Here is an 18,027-nt window from a genome sequence, read left to right as displayed (position 1 = left end):
TTGCTGGAGTACGTTAGATCTGGAAAATGACAGCTCTAAATTGCATCTTCAATTGCCACAGTCCCCTATGTACATCATGGCAGCAGAGAATTGCTGGAGTGCAGGGATTCCTGAGTCATTAACGCCTTCCATTCTCTGCCAGCTCATGGCCCACCCCATAGTTCTTCCAACATGGTCCTTGCAATATGGTTTGGGGAGGGGCTGTGGGAGGGTAACACAGATCCAATGTAGCCTTATATCACACCCCAATTCCTATACAGATCTATACTGACCAGGATGTGTTGGGGGGCAGAGGCAAGGGACCTAGTGAAAACTCTTGTCCCTACATAGATATGCTGTTACTTTTTTTCTCTTTTGGGTCTGAACAAAAGGGACTCCTGTCTTGATCCCTCATATCTAATCAATGAGTTTACTTTTTTACTATTGTTAAAATGATTGGGGGCTCTGTGCTTAACTCTGTGCATTTGTGTCAGTGTGGGAGAGGAAGAGAGCGAGTAAAGGATTCTATGGTTAGGTTGCACATTTCATGTGGCAACTCTGAGTGGGTGAGGAATCATTTCAAGGGCAATTACCCACCCCCTTCAGCCTATATCCAGATCACGTTAAGAGAAAAGTGTTAGTAAAATGGAAAATATCCTTTGCTGTCTCATTCTCCCTTACATTTAACCAAAGTATTCAATCTGATTATTGTAAATCTTATAATGGAGCAAATCTCAGAGCACCACAAAACTCAGACCAATTGGAAAAGAAAAAGGAAGAACCAGCAATTATTTGAAAATAAATAGCACAGACAGTTCCACCATATGTTTTTGGATTTATTTTATATTATTATTATACTCTCCCTTTATGATGGAAAAAGGAAAGAAAGCTTGGATGCACATTCCAGTAATGTTTACAACAAAGGGAGCTTGACAAATAACTTTATGCCCTGTTAGGTAATATTACAGAAAAAACAGTATTTCAAAACTTTTTAGGAAAAGGATGGATACTGGAGAACTGACAACACATCTGTACATTTAGCCTCCTAAAGTTGTGTTTCAATGCCAACTGGTATAATGTTTTCCTTTTCACCATCTGTTCAAATCAGGCTCTCATTAAATGACTTCATTACCACATGGCCTGCTGATTCTTTGGTGAAAGGAGGAACAATGCTGCCAAAGATGGCTCTGCAGGCTTCGTCCCATCAACTGTTTGCAAGAATGAACCTGTAATAAAACAAATCCAAAACAAGTATTAAAATCAAACAAACAAAAATTATTTTTCATAGAAAAGTTACATGCCAGCTTTGCTATTTAGCAAAAGGTTAAGCTTATCTGAAGACAGCAGCTGCAATTCACTCTACTTTGGCTGTGTTTTGTTTTGTTTCTTGCAAAATGAAACTCATAAATGGAGCTACAGAGTTAGCAACCATTACCTGTGTAATCTGAACTCTGTTCCCTTGTGATATGTTCAATGATCACATATTTTCTGTAGGGTTTCTCTCTCTCAGGCTACGTCTAGACAGCGGTGCTATTTTGGGATACTGGAAGTATCCCAAAATAGCTATTCTGTGTCCTTAAAGGCACCCATTATTTCAAACTATATTTCAAAATAATGGGCATGCTATTCCAGCATCCCTGTAACCCTCATTCCATGAGAGTTAAGGAAGTTATCGGAATAGCACTTTATTTCAAAATTATCTTGAAATAAGTTATGCAATTTGCATAGTGTAAATTGCATAGCCTATTTCGAGGTAAGGGTGCAGTGTAGACGTACCCTCATTCAGGCTGAAACCTTAATGCAGAGGGCCAGCCTAGGCACCACTTAAATTTAGAACTGTTTAGAAACTTTTATTTTCCCATCAAAATGCTCTGTCATGTCAACTGAAACATTTCACAACAAAACATCAATTTGATGAAAATGTCAAAGGCATTAGTTTCTCAGACTCTGTTTAGACTTTTCTGGATATACAGAGATTGGAAACCTGACTGTTTCAATACAAAACCCAACAGTTCAACATAACTCCATTTCATGGACATCGCTGAAAAGTTTGTTTTGCTCCAACAATGAATGAAAATGAATGTCAACCACTCAGCAGCTGGTATGGGAATTGTCATGTCCCAGTGATCATAGAATCATAGAATCATAGGACTGGAAGGGACCTCGAGAGGTCATCGAGTCCAGCCCCCCGCCCTCAAGGCAGGACCAAGTTCTGTCTAGACCATCCCTGACAGATGTCTATCTAACCTGTTCTTAAATATCTCCAGAGAGGGAGATTCCACCACCTCCCTTGGCAATTTATTCCAATATTTGACCACCCTGACAGTTAGGAATTTTTTCCTAATGTCCAATCTAAACCTCCCCTGCTGCACTTTAAGCCCATTACTCCTTGTCCTGTCCTCAGAAACCAAGAGGAACAAATTTTCTCCTTCCTCCTTGTGACACCCTTTTAGATATTTGAAAACCGCTATCATGTCCCCCCTTAATCTTCTTTTTTCCAAACTAAACAAGCCCAGTTCATGAAGCCTGGCTTCATAGGTCATGTTCTCTAAACCTTTAATCATTCTTGTCGCTCTTCTCTGCACCCTTTCCAATTTCTCCACATCTTTCTTGAAATGTGGCAGACAGAACTGGACACAGTACTCCAGCTGAGGCCTAACTAGTGCAGAGTAGAGCGGCAGAATGACTTCACGAGTTTTGCTTACAACACACCTGTTGATACAACCTAGAATCATATTTGCTTTTTTTGCAACAGCATCACACTGTTGACTCATATTCAACTTGTGGTCCACTATGACCCCTAGATCCCTTTCCGCCATGCTCCTTTCTAGACAGTCGCTTCCCATCTTGTATGTATGGAACTGATTGTTCCTTCCTAAGTGGAGCACTTTGCATTTCTCTTTATTAAACCTCATCCTGTTTACCTCTGACCATTTCTCTAACTTGCTAAGGTCATTTTGAATTATGTCCCTATCCTCCAAAGAAGTTGCAACCCCACCCAGTTTGGTATCATCTGCAATCTCTACTTAAATCTCATGTAAGAGCTTAGAATATGTCTGCACTGGATCTGGAAGGTGTAATATCCAGCCCTTAGACACACACCAATGCTAGTTCTGATAGACCCAGTTTGTTAAAACCAGAAGCATAGGCACAGTGGCAAAGGGTCTAGGTGCCCTGACTATGATCTTATCCAAAACTCTAGTTTTGCCAGCTCGAGTGTAGACATACACTGAGTAAACTGACCTTCTCTTGGCCCATTCCATATACAAGATGGAGAATCGTCAGTGAAAAGGGCAGTTTCTTATTTTTCATCCTCAAAATTCAGTGCTTGGCTCTGTCTCACAGGGAAGAAGGATGCAGAGCCCGGATGAGTGTTCCTTGCATGTAATAGTTAAATCTCTCTCTATATATTTTAGAATTTGGTGTGTCTGTGTCTATCTGCAAGTCTGTTTGTTCAAGAACTCTTCCTAAACAGCAAGAGCGAGGGCCACCACATTTGGTTTGCAAGCTTCCTCTTCTCCTAACTTAAAGCAAGGTCAAGGTCAACCAGGAGTGCTGGGGAAAGGATTGTTTTTCATACTACGTAAAGGGAGGGGTTGAGCTATTTGCAGAGACGCAGCCTGAGAGTGGACACTGTGGGCAGCGAGCCTGCAAGGGAGAACTATCCTGCAGAGTGTCCACTGGGGGCAGCTGTACCACAAGGGAGTGGTCAGCAGGGCTGGGGCTCCATAAGCTTGCCTGTGGGTAATTAGCCCCTCCCCTGTCCCAGATCTTTTCCTCTGCTCCCAGCCCTTGGCCACAGCACCAGAGAGGAGGGGAGAAAAAAGGCCCCTGGCAGCTGTGGGGAGAAAAAAAAAGCCATGGTGACCGGGGGTGGGTGAGAAAGGCCATGCCAAATGGGAACCCCCTCCTCCACCTCCCAACCCCCACCAACATACTGCCCCCTTTCCCACACATCTCCAAGGCCCTGCCCTGAAGGATTCTAGATTCTACGTCTTCTAGTAAACAAAATCATTAAAAAAAACTTTTAAAAATGTGTGCCATTTACTCTATAGGTTAGCTGCATAATATTATTTCCTTATGCCTTATGACGCTGAAATAGATTGTTATTATAAGTGTTTAACCTTTTGATTCCTCATGTGTAGTACTTTGTCTCTTTCTGAAATGTGCTACATGTTCTTTTGTCTTAGGAAAAAGAACACCAAGCTTTCATGCTCTGAATATTTTTATTAGATTAAATGTGCTTAGATTTCTAGAGTTTCTTTCTTCTGGGACTTCTGCAGTGGGAATCCATTATTTTTAAAATTATTAGACCCTAGTAAATGCACTGTATCCTTCAGTTGTATGTATTTTAGATTTTGCTTCCTGTTGGCTTTTGATGGAAAGCTAAATCTTTCTGCGGGGAATATGGTTCAGTTTTTGCCACTAAGTAGACTGTGTTCAGTTTTCTATTTTACAGCTATAATATCTTTATAATTAGAGCTTAGTGGCCTTTCAAATTCTGGAAAGCCTTTACATTTCCCAGTCTTTAGACATCTGATTTCCTAAAATTATTTGACAGCTTCTCTAAGGAAAAGGAATTTACAACTTTTTAAAGATCAAAATACAGTGACAGCCAAATTGTCTATGTGACAACCAGGGGAGATGAAGGCTTTATGGAGGTATGTGGGGGAAGGTGTGAAGAGAGGAAATAGTGCAGCTTCCATGCCATCATTTTTCCCCTACTGATGATTCTGTCAAAGCCTCTTGGGGTAGGTCTACACTACAGAGCAATGTTGACCTAAGGTACGCAACCTCAGTTATGTGAATAGTGTAGCTAGAGTCGATGTATCTTAGGTCAAGTTGCTGTGGGGTCTCCTCTGCAGGATGGTGACAGAAGAAACTCTCCTGTCCACTTCCCTTATGCTTCTCATTCCCATGACATACCAGAGTCAGTGAGGGTATGTCTACACTACCCCGCTAGTTCGAACTAGCGGGGTAATGTATGCATACCGCACTTGCTAATGAAGCCCGGGATTTGAATTTCCCGGGCTTCATTAGCATAAGCGGGGAGCCGCCATTTTTAAATCCCCGCTGCTTCGAACCCCGTGTAGCGCGGCTACACGGGGCTCGAACTAGGTAGTTCGGACTAGGGTCCTATTCCGAACTACCGTTACTCCTCTCCCACCTCCTTTTCCCAGTCTCCCCCAGTTTTTTTCAATAAAGACAGAGTCAATGTTGGAAGAAACGTTATCTTTATTTTGTACATCAATAAGAAGGGGGGCTAGGGAAGGGTAAGTGGAAGGAGGTGAGGGAGGAATGGGGTACGAGCCCCCGATGGGGAGGACTGGGCTGGCTCTGCGGGCTTCTGGGGGTGGAAGCTCTCCTGCAGCCCCCCAATTACTCCCTCTCCCCAGATGGCAGCCTGCGGCAAGTGCAGCCGGGCTGATGGCCGAGTGGTGTGATGTGCCCAGTGTGGGCACTCAGGGCACTCCAAGCCAGAACTTCTTTGCAAGCGGGGCACCCCTTAGAACTGTCTGTCCGGGGTGGGGGTCGGGACCCTTTAAGCGCAGCCCTCGGCTAGCCTGAGACAGCATCTCCATGCTCTAAGTCCTCCTTTTATGCCCTGCCGGCACTGCTTCCGGCCATCCTTAAGCCCTGTTCAGAGTCCACTCAATGTGGACTTACTAGTTCGAACTAGCAAAACGCTAGTTCGAACTAGTTTTTAGTTCTAGATGCGTTAGTTCGAACTAGCTTAGTTCGAATTAACTAATTCGAACTAAGTTAGTTCGAACTAGCGCTGTAGTGTAGACGTACCCTTAGTGACTTCGTGAAGTGTGAACTAGGCTATCCAATAAATTCTTTCCCCCTCTCTCAGCCTCAGCATATTGTCAATTTTATATGATTTGATCCTCCTGTTCTTATTGAAATCACTGATTAGATCTACACCTAAACCATTGAAGCACTTCTGTAGTACGGCTTTAAAGTGGAAGTATGACCATGGCAGCACGTTGGGAGAAAGCTCTCCCAATGCTCTGGCATAGCTCCCTGCTTGGGAACTTGGGCCCCAGAGCTAGGAGCCATTTACACTGATGTTGTAACTTGCTGCACTTGCGCTGTGTGTGTGTGTGTGTGTGTGTGTGTGTGTGTGTGTGTGTGTGTGTGTGTATGTGTGTGTGTGTCTTCACACTCCTGAACAAGAAAACTGCAGCACACTACAGGGGCAGAGTAGACAGGGCTTCTTCCTCTGTGAATTCACAGGGCTTACGGGTATGTCTACAGTAGATGTGCTACATTGGCTCTGCTGCATCAATGCAGCCATGGCAATTAACAGATCTGGTGAAACAAAATACAGGACTATGTAGCACTTTAAAGACTAACAAGATGGTTTATTAGATTATGTTAGTCTTTAAAGTACTACATAGTCCTGTATTTTGTTTCAGCTACCCTAGACTAACACGGCTACATTTATATCACAGATCTGGTGAAGGTACTTTACAGGAATGCTCTCCAGTGAGCAAAATTACTCCACCTTTATGAGAGGCAGAAATTATATCAGTGGGAGTTATATCTGTGGTTTGTAACCTATCCTTTAAATCGGCTTCCTTACCTAATGACTGGAAGGTAGCCAACGTGACACCAATATTTAAAAAGGGCTCTAGAGGTGATCCTGGCAATTACAGACTGGTAAGTCTAACTTCAATACTGGGCAAATTAGTCGAAACAATAGTAATGAATAAAATTGTGAGGCATATAGAAGAACATAATTTGGTGGACAAAAGTCAACATGGTTTCTGTAAAGGGCAATCATGTCTTACTAATATATTAGAGTTCTTTGAAGGGATTAACAAACATGCAGACAAGGGGGATCCAGTAGATATAGTATACTTAGATTTTCAGAAAGCTTTTGACAAGGTCCCTCACCAAAGGCTCTTGTGTAAATTACATGGCCATGGGATAAGAGGGAAGGTCCTTTCTTGGATTGAAAACTGGTTAAAAGACAGGAAACAAAGGGTAGGAATAAATAGTAAATTTTTAGAATGGAGAGAGGTAACTAGTGGTGTCCTCCAAGAGTCAGTCCTGGGACCAATCCTTTTCAACTTATTCATAAATGATCTGGAGAAAGGGGTAAGCAGTGAGGTGGTAAAGTTTGCAGATGATACTAAACTGTTCAAGACAGTCAAGACAGAAGCAGACTGTGAGGGACTCCAAAAAGATCTCACCAAACTGAGCGATTGGGCAACAAAATGGCAAATGAAATTTAATGTGGATAAGTGTAAAGTAATGCACATTGGGAAAAATAACCCCAACTATACATATAGTATGATGGGGGCTAATTTGGCTACGACAAATCAGGAAAGAGATCTTGGAGTTATCGTGGATAGTTCTCTGAAAACTTGCACACAGTGTGCAGCGGCGGTCAAAAAGGCAAATAGGATGCTAGGAATTATTAAGAAAGGGATTAGAAAATAAGACACAGACTATCTTACTGCCCTTGTATAAAACTATGGCACGCCCACATCTTGAATACTTTATACAGATGTGGTCTCCTCACCTCAAAAAAGATATTTTGGCCTTGGAAAGGGTTCAGAAAAGGGCAACTAAAGTGATTAGGGGTTTGGAATGGGTCCCATATGAAGAGAGGTTAAAGCGACTGGGACTTTTCAGTTTAGAAAAGAGGAGACTGAGGGGGGATATGATAGAGGTATATAAAATCATAAGTGGTGTGGAGAGGGCTGATAAAGAAAAGTTATTTATTAGTTCCCTAAATAGAAGAACTAGAGGACACCAAATGAAATTAATGGGTAACAGGTTTAAAATTAATAAAAGAAAGTTCTTCTTCACACAGCATGTAGTCAATTTGTGGAACTCCTTGCCAGAGGAGGCTGTGAAGGCTAGGACTATAACAGAGATGCAAATACCTGTTGCTCTAAAGCAGATATCTGTGGATTTGCAGGGCTCTAATTATGGTCCCCTATATACTTTAATAATATGACGAGTTCTAAGCTTGGTTGCTTGTGTGAATTCATGTATCTTTGGAGGGAATAGATCATACCTGAAAATGTCTACTAAGGAACACACAATATTTCAGTGTCTGCTAGAAATATATACAAAACAGTAAAAACAACAAGATACTCATTCAACTAACAGTGGGCAGAATTAAGAAAGTCAATTGCATTAAGTATCTTTTTAAAAAGTATATATATGTACAGTCCAATAGAGTGATCTATTGGACTGTACATATGCAGTGTACTGGAATACATGTGTATATGAGAACATAGTATGTATTATATACCAGACAATTCCCACTGCTGCAGTGTCTCAAACTGTACAGCTGAGTTCTCTGAGAAGGTTGCAATCCTTTTCAGGGAGGTTTAAGCATGACAAATGAAGAAAGGGAGTATTTATATTTTTTATTTGCTTAAGCTTGTTTACTTAGGATTCCAAGGAAAAATAATTTGTGATACACTCAATAATATATGGAGCAGGTGGTTCTGCTTTTTGTTGAGTCCCAAGTGATATGAGTCAGTCAGCAAGAAAAGTGAATGGACTTCCCAGCTCAAATATCTAATACACAAAATTAGAGCTGCAGCAGTTGTTTTGTTTAAAAAAAACATTGCTAGGAGTCTTAGAGAATGTAATCCTCATGTAAATGGGGCTGGCTGTATTAAGTCATGATGATATATGCCCAGTTTTGAATCTGGCCCTATATATTTCAAGGGAAATATGGGAAATTACTTTAGAACACTGCAGGACTTCATATAATGGGGAGGGAGCGGTCATTCTCCCCTTCCTATTTTTTCTTTGTAATGTACAAATAAATGTTAGTTCATTCACATCCTACTTTGGGAAGAATAATGCATTATATCCCACATCCTTTTATTTGTAATCTTGGCCATAGTGAAATCAGTGGGAGTTTTGGCCATTGATTATTGTTATGCTAGGATTTCATATAAGTTTTATTCACTTTTAACGATTAGTAGCACTGAGAACTTAACCTAGACCCTGAGAGTTAAACTTAGTTTTACTTTCTCACATGCCATGTTGTGATAATTGGGCCATGATATTTACTCTACTTGTGAATTCAACTGTAAAATGTATGGAACATTTCATAAGATGTCATAATAATCAATAATAAATGTTGACAGGAAAGGTACAAGAGAGAGAAAAAATGAATTAGTCTAAACAAAAGGGAGAATGTGGGGCTGGAAATGAATGAACAAAAATTGGTGCATTAAATATTACATCTTAGAGGGGATGGGCTATTCTACCCATCAGTCTTTCTTTTTTGGAGTCCTTAAAAATAGAGACTTCAGGGCAAAAAGGACAGAAGAACAGGCAGAGTTCCTGATGCAAGCTTCAACTTCATGGTGTCCATCCACACTGTTTCTTGGACCCGAGGACTTAGTTATCTTGATCACAAGAGATGTTCTGACCAGCTGGAGATAAAGAGAGGAACTCAGATGACATTGCCAGTCCTAATGGCTCCAGCTGACCCCCACATACCACCTGGGATGAACCTGGATTGGACTTTTACAGAGGCAGCAACAGCAACAGCTCCAGACGATTTTAACTAACTTTTCTTTTACCCAAATGACACTTACTACTTTTAATAAATAGTAGGAACGTTGCCAGCATATCTAAGGAAATGATTATTACCCTTTATTTGGCACTGATGGGAGCCACATCTGGAGAATTGCATCCAATTCTGGCCCCCCCATTACAGAAAGGATGTGAACGCATTGGAGAAAGTCCAATGGAGGGCAACAAAAAATATTAGGGGGCTAGAACACATGACGTAGGAGGAGAGGTTGAGGGATTTGGTCTTATTTAGTCTGCAGAAGAGTGAGGGGGATTCCAAAGACAATGGAGAGAAGCTGTTCTCAGTAGTGGCAGATGACAGAATGAGGAATAATGGTCTCAAGTTGCAGTGGGGGAGGTCGAGGTTGGAAAAACTATTTCACTAGGAGAGTATGCTAACATCTTTATGGCTGACCTAGAACAACATTTCCTCAACTCCTGTCCCCTTTCACCCCTTCTCTACCTACGGTACATCGATGACATCTTTATGATCTGGACGCATGGCCAAGAAACACTGGAGATATTCCACAGAGATTTCAACAACCTATACCCCACCATCAACCTCAGCCTGGACCATTCTACACGAGAGATCCACTTCCTGGATACCACAGTACAAATGAACAATGGAAAATTAGACACCACTCTCTACAGAAAACCCACCGACTCATACAGTTACCTACATGCTTCCAGCTCCCATCCAGAACACACCACACGATCCATCGTCTATAGCCAAGCCCTTCGATACAACCGCATCTGCTCTAATCCCACTGACAGAGACCAGAAGCTTCAGGATCTCTACCAAGCATTTATAAACCTCAACTACCCACCCGGAGAAATAAAAAAGCAAATTGAAAGAGCCAGACGAATACCTAGAAACCATCTACTTCAAGACAGACCCAAGAAAACCAACAATAGAACACCACTTGTCATCACCTACAACCCCCAACTTAAACCTGTCCAACACATTATCAATAAACTACAGCCTATACTGGAACAGGATACCATACTCCAAGAGGCTCTGGGAGACAGACCCATAGTCTCCTATAGACAACCACCTAACCTCAAGATGATTCTTACCAACAACCACAGGACATACCACAATAATACCAACCCTGGTACCTTCCCTTGCAACAAACCCCGTTGCCAGCTTTGTCCACATATTCATTCTGCTGATACCATTATTGGACCTAACCAAGTGAGTTATAAGATCAAGAACACATATTCCTGCGCATCCAGAAATATAATTTATGCTATCATGTGCCGAAAGTGTCCGTCTGCTATGTACATTGGACAAACATCTCAGACACTTCGCCAAAGGATTAATGCCCACAAAACAGATATCAGACAAGATCACAAAGAAAAAACTGTTTCTTGCCATTTTAACCAGAAAGGACACTCTCTCAATGACTTAACCACCTGCATTCTGCTACAAAGACCTTTTACATTTGCACTTGAAAGGGAATCCTCTGAACTGTCATTCATGTTAAAATTTGACACTCTCCGAGAAGGAATGAACAAACACTCAAACTATCTTACCCATTACCAAGATAGCTTCCCCAATTATCACCTCTAATACCTTTAGCTCACAAACATCCCACTCTCCCCACCTCTAATATCATCAATTCACAGACACTTACCTGCCTTCCTTCCCCCCCCCCCCCCGCATCCCGCTCCTGTTCTGAAATGTGATTTGTCCTTTTCATATGTGTTCATTTTTTTTAATTGTATCCTTTGGTATATATGGTTCTGACTATTTTCTTCCACTATTTGATCTGAGGAAGTGGGTCTGGCCCACAAAAGCTCATCATCTAATAAACCATCTTGTTAGTCTTTAAAGTGCTACATTGTCCTGCATTTTGCTTCAGCTACCCCAGACTAACATGGCTACATTTCTATCACTAGGAGAGTAGTGAAGCACTGGAATAGGTTACTGGGGGAGGGGAGGAAGTGGAATCTTTATCCCTAGAAGTCTGTAAGTCCTGGCTTGATGAAGCCCCGGCTGAGATGATTTAGCTGACATTGATCCTGCTTTTAGCAGGTGGTTGGATTCAACGACCTCTTTAGGTCACTGCCAACCCTATGATTCTATGATTCTCTAGTATCATCTAAGGGTGCGTCTAGACAGCACCCTTCTGTTGGAATAAGTTATGCAATTTGCGCTACACAAATTGCGTAGCTTATTCTGAATCTCAGTCAAAAGAGCTTATTTTGAAATTTGGTGCTGTATAGACAGCGCCAAATGTCAAAATAAGGCACTATTCTGACAAACCCCTTAACCCTCATAGAATGAGGGTTACAGGGATGCCAGAATCGAGCACCCGCTATTTTGGGAAATAGCGAGCACATTTAATAACTCAGCGTTGCTATTTCAGGATACTTCCAAAATCCTGAAATAGCAACACAGTCTAGACATACTCTTAGGGCACAACTAGACTGCAGGGTTTTTTTGGGATACTGGAAGTATCTCCAAAAAAGTCCATCACGTCCAGGGAACGCGTTTGCTCTTCTGCTTTTTTTTGCGAAAGAACAAATGCACTCTTTCAGAAGTCCCTGTATTCCTCATTCTATGAGGAAGGAGGGGGCTTCTGAAATAGGGTTTTTTTCCAACATTTGGCCCAGTCTAGATGGGCCAAAAGTTGGAAAAGCCTCTTCCGACAAAAGAATTGGAAAAGGTATGCAAAATGCAGAGCACATTTTGCATACCTTTTTCTAACAAAAACTTGTAGTCTAGCTGTACCCTGAGAGGCTGTCAGACAAAGGTTGTTTCCACCCCCCCTCCTTTTGGAACTCTCTCCAGCTAAAGGGAACAGGAACAAGGAATGTTGTTAAAATGAATGCTTTACATTTCAATTATTTTAATCCTCATCTCAAATAAATAAAATTAAAATTAATTAATGGAGATTGCCTATCTCCTAGAACTGGAAGGGACCTTGAAAAGTCATCAAGTCCAGTCCCCTGCCTTCACAGCAAGATCAAGTACCACCCCTCATAAATTTTTGCCCCAAATGGCCTCCACAAGGATTGAACTCACAACCCTGGGTTTAGCAGGCTAATGCTCAAACCACTGAGCTATCCCTCCCCCTCTAAGTAAGAGGTTAGAATGGTTAATGGTGTGTTTGCCATAGTATTAATTGGGCTGTGATCTCTGTTATATCAAAACCCTGAATCTTGTTTAATGTGGAGCATGACTGAGTTATGTTAATGCCTTTGGCCCATTTAGTCCATCTAAATTGATACAACAGACATCCCCAGTAAGAGAATTTTTGCAAAAAAATTCTCCACTCTATGTCACTTACGTGACCTGCTGCCTTCATATTCTTTCCAAAGTGCCACCTTCACAGTTGTGCACATGTGTAACTGATTGGAATAATAGTTGTTACTTATTAAACAATTCTGCTGACAATGCACAAGAAAGAATAGAATCCTATTCACTCCGCAGTGCAATGGCAATAAAAGTATTTTTTAAATACATTTTTCTAAGTCACTCCAGTCACCAGATGTGATTCTACAAACACTCGGGGGACCTATCTGTTGAGTAACTAAGCACCATTTTGACATAATTTTACACTTTAACACTGCTGTTTTTTATAAAACAATTGTCAGGTTTGTTATTAAGCAGCCATGCAGAGCAGGTGGACTATGACAGACGTGGGAAAAAATGCACTTCTCAGAATGAAGTCAAGAAACACAATCCTGAATCCCTTATGCATGTAGACCTTCCATTGACTTGACAGATCTGCTCAGGGGTGTCTCTAAGCGGCTGTCCTAATTTATTTTCTGGGTGTCATATACACCAAATCATTGTCAAGTAATTAAGCAGGAGGTAACTATTTCCTGACCACCGATAAGCAGTTGGAGAGCCCAAGGTGAAGTCAAGATTTATAATCTAGAACTTTCTAGTTTTCACTCTCTTCCCATTTACCATCTAAACTTAGCAACAAATAGTCAAATGCACAAATATTAAATCGAGAATAACTTTAGGCTGAAGTATTGCAGAACGGGATTTGGGGCTTATAGTGGATCAGAAATTGAATGTGACCAGCAGTGTGGTGCAGGTATGAAAAAGCCTAATATTATTCAGGAGTGTATTAACAGGGCTGTGTATGCATAAGGAAGGGATGTAGGTGTGTGTGGGAAAGGGGCCAGCTTAACCAACGAGGGTATTATCATGGGGGGAGTCTGGTGTTTGCAGGGGACCACCCCCCCACTCAATGGAAGTGGTGGGGAAGTGGTGCATCACTCAGGAAAGGGGGCAAGACCACTCCACACTCAGTCACGAGAAGTGGAGTGATGTGGCCGGGGGAACAAAGTGAGAAGGGGCCATGTTGCTCTTGCTTGCCCTGCCACTGCTGGTGAGTCCGTGGGGGGAACTCCTGTAGTCAGCACCAGTGCCCAGCCCTGCAACTGCCCTGGGCTGCATCGTTCAGGGGAGGGAGAAGAGATGGGGAGAGGGTGGAACTGCGGTGGGGAGCATCGGAGCAGGGGTGGGGAAAGGCAGGGCCTGGGACAGAGGGGGGTTGTCCAGACTCTTCCCTGGGCCAGTGGAGGATAGTGTGGCTGATGTTCCCCCATAACCCTCTTCTCCAGTGACCTCTGTTTGTATGTAAGACAGGAGGTAACTGCTCCACTCTACTCCACACTGAGAGGCCTTAGTTAGAGAATTCAGTCCAGTTTGGGTGCCACAATTTAAGAAATGTGTGGGTAACTCAGAGTCCAGCTGAGAACAACCAAAAAGAGATAAAAAACCTGACTTCTGAGGACAGGCTGAAAACAAAAAAGGGCATGTTTAGTCTTCAATAAAACGATTAAAGGGGGAACCTGAAAACAGTTTTCAAATATGTTAAGGGCTGTTATAGAAGAAGAATGATGGTCTGCTGCTCACAGTGACAAAAAATAGGACAAAAAATAATGGGCTTAATTGGCTTAATAATAGGCTTCCAAGGGAGGTCATAGAATCTCCATAACTGGAGGTTTTAAAGAACAGGTTGGGCATAGCGCAGGTATACTTGGTCCTGCCTCAGTGCAAGGAGATGGACTAGTTCAGTGGCTCTCCACCTTTCCAGACAAATCACGAGTCTGATTTGCCTCACGTACTCCAAGTTTCATCTCACTTAAGAACTACTTGCTTACAAAGTCAGGCATAAATATACAAAGATGCCATAACATGCTGTCATTGAAAAATTGCTGACTTTCTCACTTTTACCTTATAATTATAAAATAAATCAATTGGAATATAAATATTGTACCTACATTTCAATGTATGGTATATACAGCAGTATAAACAAGTCACTGTATGATTTTTTTAAGTTTGTACTGACTTTGATAGTGCTTTTATTGTAGCCCGTTTTAAAACTAAGAGTAGTCCCTTTACTAAAGGTGCCTCTGCTTATTCTCTGGGAAGATCCTGAGTGCTGCAGTCTAGCCCCAGAGACTACAATTCCCATGAGCCCTGGAGGAAACCAGGAAGGAAGTTATTTTTGTTTGGGAGTTCTGAGTCTCTCCACCTATGTGGAGGAAGACTCAGCAGTCTGTGGACTCTTCCCTCTGTTTTTGGAGCAGAAAGGGAGCCAAGCTGCTGTGGAGGAGTTTGATCCAGTTCAGGAGCTGTTATGTTGCAGTTACAGACTGGGACAGCAAGCCTTTGGAGCTGGGATCTAGCAGGCTGCTTCTGATTGCCCTAGACGGGAGGTCCTTTGGCTGTACTTGTGGCTAGAAGCTACTCTGCATCCAGCACACAGAAGGAGACTGTGAGTAACTGGGCATCTTTGGGAAAATGCTGCCTGAGACAGACCTCAGAGATACAGACTAACTCTGGGTCCAAAGAGAGGCAGAGAGACCAACCCAGTGAACCAAAGCTGCTACACAGCTTGGACCCACTTACACACTACTTACAGAGAATCTCCATCACAGCTGCAGTTCTTCAAGCACACCCACCAAGCAAGAGTCTAGGACTCTGAGTCCAGGGATGTGCACACTCTGGGGTGGGATAAATATTGGCAGAGCAAATTGCAGCTAGATAAGTTCCTTTTACTTCTGTGTACTTTGTTAATTGATGTTATTCACTGTTAATTTGTTAAGTCCTGTTTCTTTAAGTTAAGTAAAGGTTGTTTATTCTAATGCAGTCTATTAGATGTACAGGCAGTCCCCGGGTTACGTACAAGATAGGGACTGTAGGTTTGTTCTTAAGTTGAATCTGTATGTAAGTCGGAACTGGCGTCAGCCGCTGCTGAAACTGATCAGTTTCAACCGCGGCTGAATCTGGATGCCAGTTCTGACTTACATACAGATTCAACTTAAGAAACCCAGGCGTCCCCAAGTCAGCTGCTGCTGAAACTGATCAGCGGCTGATTCCAGGAAGCCTGGGGCAGAGCAACTCTGCCTCAGGCTTCCTGTAGTCAGCCGCTGGTCAGTTTCAGCAGCGGCTGACTTGGGGACGCCTGGGGCAGAGCAGCTGGGGTGCTGCTGGGTTGCTCCAGTAGTGCGGCTCCTTGGCGCTACTGGAGCAACCCAGCAGCACCCCAGCTGCTCTGCCCCAGGCGTCCTGATTCAGCCACTGCTGAAACTGACCAGCAGCGGCTGAATCAGGACGCCTGGGGCAGAGCAGCTGGGGTGTTGCTGGGTTGGTCCGGAGCGGCGCTGCGGGACCAACCCGGCAGCCCCCAGCTGCTCTACCCCAGGGGTAGGCAAGAAAAGCCTGGTCTGCTGGGGGGGGCACTAGCTGTACCCCCCCCCCAGCAGACCAGGGAGACGGGGGTGGCGGGACCGCCCAAGTCCTCCACGGCTTTGCTCCGTCTCCCTGGTCTGCTGACCTGGGAGACGCGGAGCAAAGCCGCTGAGCACGCGGGCAGCGGGACAGTCCAGGCGCGCCGCAGATGTCCCACTGCTGGCGTGCTCCGAGGCTTTGCTCCCCATCTCCCTGGTCTGCTGGTCAGACCAGGGAGACGGGGAGCAAAGCCTTGGAGCATGCCCGTAGCGGGACAGCCCAAGCGCCCCTGGGCTGTCCCGCTGTGGGCGTGCTCCAAGGTTTGCTCCCTGTCTCCCTGCAGACCAGGGAGACGGAGAGCAAAGCCGCGGAGCACGCCCGCAGCGGGACAGCCCAAGCGCGCCTGGGCTGTCCCTCTGCGGGCTAGCTCTGCGGCTTTGCTCCTGTTCCCCTGGTCTGTTGGGGGGGGGGGTCCAGCAAAGCCGATGGACCCCCCCTGCAGACCAGGGACACCGGAGCAAAGCCGCCCAGGCGGCGGCTTTGCTCGGGTGTCCCTGGTCTAGTGGGGGGGTCCAGCGGCTTTGCTGGACCCCCCCCAGCAGACCAGGGAGACCAGGAGAAGCTTTTCTAGCCCCGGAGGACACGGGTGGCAACCCGCTGCCCGTGAGCTCCGGGGTGAGAAAAGCCCCGTTCGTAAGTGCAGATCCGACATAAGTCAGATCCGCGTAAGTTGGGGACTGCCTGTATATTATTTATGATTTGTAATTGTTGTTCTGGAATTAGATCCAGTTTATTGCTGGAATAAGTTTATTCCTGGAGGTTCCCAAGGCACACCAGTAAGTGTGTACAGGGCCAGCCAGGTCGAGGCACCGCCATTGTACATTTTTTATGAGCAAGGGACTGCAGCTAGGGGGTGGATAGGTTTTCCCCAACCAAACAGCACCACCACTGAGGTACTCATGGTCTCTCTTTATGTCAAGACCATCAGGTGCCCAGGCACGCCAGTGAGTGTGACCTGCTCCCAAGTAACCCAGGGTATGTCTACACTACCCCGCTAGTTCGAACTAACGGGGTAATGTATGCATACTGAACTTGCTAATGAAGCCCGGGATTTGAATTTCCCGGGCTTCATTAGCATAAACCTGGCACCGCCATTTTTAAAAGCCGGCTAGTGTGAACCCCGTGCCGCTAGTGTGAACCTACACGCGGCACGGGCTAGATAGTTCGAACTAGCTAGCTATTCTGAACTATCTGTACACCTCGTGTCGCCGCGCGGCACGGGGTTCGCACTAGCCGGCTTTTAAAAATGGCGGCGCCGGCTTTATGCTAATGAAGCCCGGGAAATTCAAATCCCAGGCTTCATTAGCAAGTTCGGTATGCATACATTACCCCGCTTGTTCGAACTAGCGGGGTAGTGTAGACATACCCCCAGGGAGTAAAAAGGGGGTCACATAAGCAAGTAACTAAATGAGTTGGGATACCCCTGGAAGACCTCTGCATATCTCCAGAGGCAGGGCTGGCTTGAGCCATTCCTGTGCCCTGGGCAGCGGGTGCGCGACGCATGTGTGGCTCCATCCCCGCTGCGCTGCGCACCTTACAGCTGCAATCGGGCATGTGGTGCCTGATGGCAGCTCTAAGGGGTGCTGTGTGGCCAGGCGTCCAGTGCCCCTTACAGCTGCCATCAAGCACCCCCCATTGGTTGGTGCCCTGGGCAGCTGCCCGGCGCGCTCCCCCCCCTTAATCCGGCCCTGCCCAGAGGTATGTATACCCTTGAATGAGAGTCC

The sequence above is a fragment of the Pelodiscus sinensis genome, chromosome 3, assembly GCF_049634645.1.
Source record: "Pelodiscus sinensis isolate JC-2024 chromosome 3, ASM4963464v1, whole genome shotgun sequence".
Classification (NCBI taxonomy): Eukaryota; Metazoa; Chordata; order Testudines; family Trionychidae; genus Pelodiscus; species Pelodiscus sinensis.
Note: the sequence above shows the minus strand (reverse complement) of the source record.